The 10000-nt window shown below is 35.9% G+C and overlaps 1 long non-coding RNA gene across 1 annotated transcript in view; it reads right to left on the bottom strand.

The window, feature by feature from the left end:
• LOC136836257 (uncharacterized) overlaps nucleotides 1-10000 on the bottom strand; it is a 134267-nt gene that overhangs the window by 52042 nt on the left and 72225 nt on the right. The gene's annotated exons all lie outside the window — the stretch shown is intronic.

Genomic DNA, 10000 nt, shown 5'->3' with positions numbered 1-10000 from the left:
TTGTACAGAAAACTCGATTGCGGCGAAGAAACTTCGGCGCATTTTTTACTTATTAGTTTATGCTCCATAATTTCATGATGGCAATAATATGGTAAACTGGTATTCTGTTTCGCTGGCCGACCTACTAACAAGAGCTTTGTGAACACTTCCATCCGGAACGCCACTAAACCAAGATTTTATTCGAGGTAATCTTAATGTAATATTTGTGTTTTATTTCGCTTCAATCCCAGCGGGTGTTGTAACATTCATGGACGATACAAATGCACTGGCCTATTATTTTACAACTTACTTTTATTAAAAGTCACTAATTTTTCTCTCTAAACTCCAAAGTTGCTGAAAAATTACCTGATTTATTTTACAAATATTTGTGACACTACTGCCCTAAAATGGAAAACTGCAGTATCTGCAAAATTTTCCAAATTGATATATGCCACCTATTGGGCTCGTGAAACACTAATACACAATTTACTGCAGTTTCAGAATGATTCTTCAATGCTTTCCACGAGTATTTAGGGGTCCCATTTGCAGTATCTGCAAAATCAGTTGTAAGGCAAGGAGTATCTACCATTTTTCTCAGTTTTGTATTTTTGCAGATACTGCAGTCTTCCATTTTAGGGCAGACTAACAACAAACTTATTTCTTATTCAGGTAATGTGAAATAGGTTAGAATGATTTAATAAACCAATAATACACCGCTATTGGTTTCATTATTGCAAAGTACTTTAGTCAACTGACGCTGTTTTGACTGTATAATAATGCAATGTACTTGTATATAATAAGTAATGCCAAAAAATCTAGTTGTACTATGAATCAATAAAAGGATCCTGGGGTTGGCTGTTGTATATTAGTAACAAAAACTTTTCATTTTATATATATATATATATATATATATATATATATATATATATATATATATATATATATATATATATATATATATATATATATATACAGTATATACATATATATATATATACACATAAATATATAAGTATATATACGTATAAAACAAAACTGTTATCAGAAAGTCTCAGAGGATGACGCTGCTAGCCCCATGCCCTTCAACATCCTGCTGGGCAGCGACCCACCACATTTGAGAACCACCAGTTACCTAATTCACGACTTAGGTCAACATAAACACACTGGGATATAACGGTACGTGTCTAAAGCGCTCGACCTCGCTCCTGAATCGAACCCGACTCTATCCATGGTCTGTCTCTCTCAGACTAGATATTTTTAATAAGAATAATAATCTTAACAGATTTCTTAAGGAAAGAGTTGAACAACGATTAGTTAAGTTAGTTAAGTTACAGTCGTCATGGGCTTCTGCGAGGGTCATAGGGCAGGCCCTGATCTGTTTCTTTGGCCTACAGCCAGTTGGGGGCATGGTCCCAATACCAAAGGAAAATCCAAAACCCGTCATATTCCCCTAGAGATTACGTGGAAGAAATACGCAAACTTGGATAAAGATCAGGAATAAAATATCGACTAAAATATCGTGTTTGAGAAGTAAGATAAAAGAAAGTACAGCACTTTTGCCTATGCATGCATCTTCTGCATGTGAATGTAAAGATATATTCATACAAGTCACATAATTAAAACGGTAGGTACGTTGGATATTGGAGCAAAAAATAGCCCTCTAGTACATAACACTTATTTGTACATTTTAATGCCACACACACACACATACATACATATATATATATATATATATATATATATATATATATATATATATATATATGTATATATATATATATATATACATACATACATACATACATACATACATATATACATACATATATATATATATATATATATATATATATATATATATATATATATATATATATAGAAATAAAAGAGATTATCAACAAGAGTATATGTATATGTATAGTATGGAAAACAGAGAGAGAGAGAGAGAGAGAGAGAGTCTGGTTTCCAATTACCAAGGGGGAAAGCGAGAGAGATCTCAAACTACGCAGGACGTCTCCTTGGCAACAGAAACAAGAAAAGCCACAGTTTCAACAGAATTACTCAAAACCTGTTCTCTTTCGATGGCCCTAAGATTTCAAAAATTTTTTTTTATCTTTCATTAGAGAAAATATACAATATTATACAGTTTTAACAGTATTACAAGCAGAATTTAATCAAAGTTGACTTCAATTTACCAAAAATTAACAAATATAATTTTATCCTACCGTTCGGGTTGACAAAAATATTTTTAGCGTGTACATTCTACAAATAATCTATGTATTTCAATGCTAACATTTTTCTGTCGTTACTCGTATAAGATCTTATCAATATATATCTACATTTTATTATCCTTGATTTTATAAACCTACCCGTCTAGTCCCCATGCGGTGCACTGTAGATTCTTTGTAGCGTGCTTTCGGCCCCTAGCTGCAACCACTTTCGTTTCTTTTACTGTACCTCCTTTCATATTCTCTTTCTTCCATCTTACTTCCCACAGTCACCTAACAATTGATTCATAGTGCAACTGCTTTGAGGTTTTCCTCCTGTTACAACTTTTGAACTTTTGCTGTCAATTTCCGTTTCAGCTCTGAATGACCTCATAGGTCCCATTGTTTGGCCTTTGGCCTAAATTCTATATTCAATTCAATTCAAACTCATGACGACGTTTCAACAATAAAGGGAAAAAATGATTTTGCTTTCTGTTTGTTTAATTGTGATTATAATAATTAGATAAAATCTAAATATTGGGGTTAAAAATAGATCTCTAGTATAAAATAGTTCCATCAAATCTGAAGACATTTTGAGTTATAAATATCATCATATCTTCGTTTACTAATAACGTCATATGTAAGCTTCATTAACTTTGTAATGGTTCTGTGTTATGTGGGATTTCTGTAATTAAGTCGACTCCTCTCATATGTCTTATCCGGAATAACGTCGCATGAATTCAATAATTACAATGTTATGTCTCCTTGTTAACGAGCCTAATTTCTCGTTATCATTTATTATTATTATTTTAATAATAATTATTATCATTCTAATAATAATAATAAATGTTACAATGTTATGTCATCTTGTTAACGAGAAAACAGGCATATTAATACAAAAGAAGAGTATAATACTGAACGAATTATTGAATATAGAATTGAACTGAATATAGAATTTAGGTCAAAGGCCAAGCACTGGGACCAATGAGGTCATTCAGCGCTGAAACGGAAACTGACAGTAAAAGGTCTGACAGGTGTAACAGGAGGAAAACCTCACAGCTGCACTATGAAACGACTATTAGAGAGGGAGGAAAGTAAGATGGAAGAAAGAGAATATGAAATGAGGTACAGTAAAATGAACGAAATGGGTTGCAGCTAGGGCCCGAAGGCACACTGCAAAGAACCTTTAGTAATGCCTACAGTGCACCGCATGAGGTACACTGACGACACTTTACCCCCCTACGGGGAACGAATTATTGGTGTACGCTGAAAAATAAGAAATGGGCAATTCAGAAGCTTTGCATGAAAGGCGAATTATTTCTCGTATCAACTTTTAATATCGTTAATTTTCACAGTATAACATTTATGGACTGTTTTGCTCCCACCACTGTCAGGTTTTGGAATTCTCCCAAAGCCTAGACTCACATTCAACTTTAGGAAGCAATTCAATGTTTTCCTTCCTTGTCAACCTCTCCCTTCCCTTCCCTTCTTGTAAACTTGCTTTTTTCAGCCCTTGTATAGAAGGTGGCCGGGAAAAAAGTCACAGGAAAAAAAGTCACAATTTGGCTAGGAAAAACAGGAAAAAAAAAGTCACATTAATTTATGGTGGCCGGTAATAAAGTCACAAGGGAAAATTTTCGCAATATTTCTTATGGTCATTATCTTTTTGATGTTTACAGTCTTTCGTTTATGTATATACGGAAATCCCCAACGGCTTGTACTAAACACGCCGCAAAGTTGGATACATAACGGGTTAAACAAAAATCCCGAACGGGCTTGTTTTTCACTAAACACACCCTTGGAAAGATTATCTTGACTTTTTCCTGACTTTTTTTTTCTGTGATTTTTTTCCTGTTACTTTTTTACCTGGAATCGTCTAGAAAAGGTATTAAGTTGCCTATTCCGTTGCCCTTTACACACCCACACACATTACACACACAAACACACCCTCCTGCATGTGTACCAGTGAAGGAACGAAACACGGGATATAAATCACGAATCCAGGTAAAAAAGTCACAGAAAAAAAAGTCAGGAAAAAAGTCACAATAATCTTTCCTAGATAATGACCCCAAGAGTTTTAGCCCGGTATTTGTCCACCTTTGCGGGGTGTTTAATACAAGCCCGTTGGGAATTACCGTTAAAACATAAACAAAAGACTGTAAATATCATAAAGATAATGACCCCAAGAAATATTGTGAATTTTTCCATGTGACTTTATTACCGGCCACCATAAATCAATATGACTTTTTTTCCCTAGCCAGAATTGTGACTTTTTTTCCTTTTTCTTTAATTTACCAAAATTGTGACTTTTTTTCCGGCCAAAAACGTGACTTTTTCCTGTAAATTTCTTCCTACCCAAAATTGTATAATTTTTTATTTATAAAATTGTGACATTTTCCTAGCCAAAATTGAAGAAGACTTTTTTGCCAAAATTATTTCCAGTTACTTTTTCTCCTAGCCAAAATTGTGACTTTTTTTTCCCGTGACTTTATTTCCGACCTCCATAAATCACGACTGGTTTCGTCTTTAGTTTATAAGACATTATCAAGAAGACTGAATTATAGCGGTAGAAATTTACATTATGTATGCCAAGGTAACATGACAGACGACGAATATACAGACGGAAAAAAAAATAGTGCCATCTGACAAAAATAAGGGAACCTATAATCTCGTGAGCTTATGGTTCCTTCCCTTTACCTGTTAGGTATGTTCAAATACAAAATAAAAAGCCTATCATGTACGTGCGCTGAATGTCCGTCATGTCAGTATGTCAGCCTCGAAATATTGGGAAAAATGGTTTAGTTGTGAAACAAGGTTTTCGACGAAGTGCAAAATTGGATTTCTCAAGAACGCTTTAGTGCTTGCCGGTCGAACTTTGTAAAGACTGCCCTTCAAGCAACACTTTTGCTTTAGTGTCGTAAAAGGAAACAAGTAAAAAATGCGCCGCGGTTTCTTCGGCGCAATCGAGTTTTCTGTACAGCCGCTACAGCGTATAATAAAGGCTACCGAAAATAGAGCTGTCTTTCGGTGGTCTCGGTATAATGATGTATGAGCCGCGGCCCATGAAACTTTAACCACGGCCCGTTGGTGGCCTGTCTTATAGCCATGCCAGACTTACGATCACGGTTAACTTTAACCTTAAATAAAATATAATAAAAACTACTGAGGTTAGAAGGCTGCAATGTGGTATGTTTGACGGTTGGAAGGTGGATGATCAACATACCAATTTGCAGCCCTCTGGCCTCAGTATTTTTTACAGAAAAAGTGCTAGGGCGACAGAAATTTTTCATTTTGTGATTAAAACATAACGGACCTCTTGAAGTTTTTCATTTTTGATTCATTTGATTTGATCTACCTATTTTGTTTTATAATTACTCCTTGCTTTTATTTTATAACTACTGTTGCTTTGTTATTATTATTATTATTATTATTATTATTATTATTATTATTAACAAAGATACAACCCTAATTGATGTCACACCCTCAAATACGGAAAACTTATTTAGATAAAATATAAAGTAAATAAAAGAAATAACAAAGAAAAACATACTCGATGAAACCATAAAAAGTTACAAAACCCCAGCGAACCTGCTCAATGAAAATGCATGAACACTTTGTTTGAACTTGTGAAGTTCCAACGACTCATGCACATGACTAAGAAAGTCATTCCATAATTTGGCCACAGCTGGAGCAAACTTCTAGAAATCTGTGTGGTATTAAACTTCACAAAAGAGAATTAATTGCACGCCTAGTACCGAGTGGAGGATTGTACTGTCTTCGAAAATCTGCAGAGAAAGGATGATCAAAATTATGACACCTTTTGTAAAACATTCACAATGCGGTAATTACAGGAAGGTACCAGCAATTAATGCTAAGAACGACATTAATAAGTTTCATGGAATGGAATATAAAGTTTAGGGCTGCAAATAATGTAACATTCTTTGCATAAACATCCGACTTGTTTACGTGTCGCTGACCAACCAGTGTTTTTAGCATTCTTTCTAAACCCCGAGTTTACGTTCCTGACCGACCAGAGTTTTTACTTTCTAGCCCTGATAGTCAGCTCAGTGGTCTGGTTAATAATAATAATCTTAATAATAATAATACCTTTCTACCCTTTACTTTTATATCATTATACAGAGAACTGCGTGATGTTAGATTGCCGTCACAAATACTTTGCAACAACCAACGTCCGTTGCTTTTGAGGAGTAACTGAATTTAGGTAAAGACAAGGCTCACTATCAGTGATGGAAATTTTAGATAATCTTAAACTGACTAAGAAGCATTCATTTATCATTTCGTAAACTTGACAAAGAATCAGCACAGAGAAACAAAACATAACAAAGATTCGCTAATGGAAATAAAAATAAAGAATTCATCTAGTCTTTCATTTATTCGAAATAAATTGCCCCTCTAGTAAAAATAAAAAGATAAATTACCTCTCTCCTGAAAAAAAATAGCCTAAAAATTTGATAGTGAAAAAAGAAAGAAATATTTTACCTCGTCAAACATAAAAACAAAAAGAAGCGTGAAAATATGACACAGAAATTCAACAGATATTCTCCCACCCTTAAACAAACTTCCCCTAACTTCCAAATCAGATAAAAAGGGGGGAAAAATAAGGTTATCTTTCCCCTGGTTTTGTGGAGGAGATTGGAGAAACTCGCAGCATCCACTGAGAGCAAATGATAAATGAGAATCGCGCAGGTGAGTCCGAGAAGACTTGAGGGGGACTGAAGGGGACACCGCCAAATTAGACACCTGTTGTTACTGCTTTTTGTTTACTTCTTTCTTTCTCTTCTTTTGTATTCTATAAAAAGAGTGCTAGATAAGGAAGTGCATTTTTTTATGGATTTGGTATGGGGTGAAAGATAGAAGAGTGTTTATCGTCACTTGTCCCTTTTTAAAGACTATTGGATTAGAATTACAAAATTCCATGCGCTGGGACCTACGAGGTCATTCAGCGCTGAAAGGGAAATTGAGAGTGAAAAGGTTTGAAAGGTGTAACAGGAGAAAACCTCCCAGCTTCACTATGAACCAGTTGTTAGGAGAGGGTGGGAAGTAAGATGGAAGAAAGAGGATATGAACGGAGGTACAGTAAAAGGAGTGAAAGAGGGTTGCAGCTAGGGGCCAAAGGGACGATGTAATAAACCTTGAGTAATGCCTACAGTGCACCGTGCGAGGTGCACTGACGACGATACACCCATACGGGGTAATACAATATTAAATACTTGCATTTCCTTAATATGTCTTTATGTCTGTTTGTGTCTTTTTCGTAAGACAGACATACATATAGGTAAAGGAGTGTGTATGTTTGTTTTCATTACATTAGCTTTATAAATCTTTTTGCCTGTTGGCGTTTTTGGAGAGAAAGAGGAAAGAACCGTGAAATCCTCTTACCTGTAGCTAATAGGAAACGAAAGGAAGACCTTGCACTCAAAAATATACACAAATTTCCGCTTCATAACATTGTAGTTTTGTAAGCTCCGTAATCACGCTGTGATTAGTTCAACTATTATTTTCAAAAGGGTTTTTCATCCTTTACAAATGATTTCTTTGTGAAGGTCTACCCAAAAATAATAACCGGTATACTGTTTTTCCTGGCACTAATCTAGAGCTGAGCCACGTAATATCTAATTAGTACACTCTCGCACTTTTTTAATAAAAAACGCATTTACAAAGAGGAATTACTTTCTATAAAAGCTATCCCATGAAATATTCACGTTAATACAAAGGAAGAGATAGAGATTTGTTACGGAATATATTTTTATTCCTTTGTGACAGACAAATATGCACGCACACTAGCGGAGCACTAGTGATGCAGTGCCTATCCAACAACGTATCAACTTGTTTGTAAGAATGACCCTCATGCCGTAATTGTTGAGCCAACTCCTTTATGGAAGTGAAGCGTGGTTGTTAAATGCAAATGAAATAAAAAAAGATTGAAGCTACCGAGATAGACTTATTAGGCATCAGAAGAACTGATATGGAAAGAAATGCGGAGAGTCATGGGATTGGTGAAAGATTAGTACAGAGTATTTTGAGGTGTCTTGGTCATGTGAGAAGAATTGGAGATTATATGTTTTAAAAAAAAATGTATAATTCAGAAGTGTCAGGGAGTTGGGGAAAACCTAAAGAGGGTTGGATAATGGAGTGAAAGAAAGACTGGGAAGGAAGGAAGGAAGGAAGGAAGGGCCTCAAGTTACTTGAAGCACAAAGTGCGTGCAAGACAAGGGGTCAATGTCGCACTGGGTGTAGGGGTTTGATGCGCTGCTGATGAGAATTCGATATAGGCGTCTAAAGCGCCTAACATGGGAGGTTTAATGAACTGATGGTTAATTACTGAAGGTCTGAATGTGGCAGTGACAGTTGTGTGTGTGTGTGTTTTTAGCAACCACCCGTCAAGTGAAATAACTTAATTTTGAAAAAATGTGTATGTAAATATTTCATTCGAAAATGAGAGTCGTCGTATTGATAAAGTTTTATTCCTGTTTTTTTGAAAAAAGTTATTTAATCTTTAATTTTCGTGTTTTAATCCCGTTTTTAAAGGCAAAAAGACCAATTTTTCCGTCTTTATAATTCAGTTCACTGTGTTCGATTGAGGGCAATTTTTTCTGCATCACACCTTTTCTCTGTTTATCTTGAGTTTAGAGTGATAACAAGTAAAAGATGCGCCGAAGATTCTTCGGCGCAATCGAGTTTTCTGTACAGCGTATAATCAAGGCCACTGAAAATAGATCTATCTTTAGGTGGTCTCGTTATGATCCTGTGTGAGCCGAAGCCAATGAAACTTTAACCTCGGCCCGGTGGTGGCCTGTCCTATATCGTTGCCAGACGCACGATTATGGCTAACTTTAACCTTAAATCAAATAAAAACTACTGAGGCTGGATGGCTGCAATTTGGTATGTTTGATTATTGGAGGGTGGACGATCAGCATACCAATTTGCAGCCCTCTAGCCTCAGTAGTTTTTAAGATCTGAGGGCGGGCAGAAAAAAAGAGCGGACGGACAGACAAAGGCATCTCAATAGTTTTCTTTTACAGAAAACTAAAAAAGGGCATTGTAGGTCAAAGTCACTCTGGAGGCGTCGTGACTTCGGAGATAAGGTCTTTGCAAGTTTCTTCGCCGAAAGTTTACTAATTAGGGAGACTTTGGCCCCTGCGCTGCGCCTTTATAAGACATTTCTCCAGAGTAGACGCTCGACCCTTTCAAACATTACTTTTGCAGCTAGATGTAGAAAGACTGAATACAATTTAGGCCGAAGGCAAAGCGCTGGGACATATGAGGTCACTCAGCGCTGAAAGGAAAATTGAGAGTAAGAGGTTTAAAAGGTGTAACAGGAGGAAAACCTCGCAGCTGCACTACGAAACAATTGTTAGAAGAGGGTAGAAAGTAAGGTGGAAGAAAGGGAACATGAACGGAGGTACAGTAAAAGGAATGAAAGGAGTTGCAGCTGGGTTGCCGAAGGGACGCTGCAAAGAACCTTAATTAAGTCATGCCTACAGTACACCGCGTGAGGTGTACTGAAGGCAACACCCTCCTGCACGAGGAGTTGGACGTAATATAAAGATAAAGAAACCATAAAAAATAAAAAGGATACTTTTCATATGTCTGGGGCGTCGATATCGCAAAAAATATTTAAACCCTTAAATGCTCTTACGAAAGAAAGCTTTTCCTTTCAGTTTCTTTCTTTTTTCTTCAAGAAGATCATAAGCTTTCTTTTTTCTTAAAGAAGATCATACGCTTTAGACGCAAAGTTCTTCTTAAAATGTCGCTGCGAAGCGACACCAATGAAATGATCCTGCCATAAAAGA

This window comes from Macrobrachium rosenbergii, chromosome 56, assembly GCF_040412425.1.
Source record: "Macrobrachium rosenbergii isolate ZJJX-2024 chromosome 56, ASM4041242v1, whole genome shotgun sequence".
NCBI classification, from domain to species: domain Eukaryota; kingdom Metazoa; phylum Arthropoda; class Malacostraca; order Decapoda; family Palaemonidae; genus Macrobrachium; species Macrobrachium rosenbergii.
Note: the sequence above shows the minus strand (reverse complement) of the source record. Positions and strands in the feature narration are given on the sequence as shown.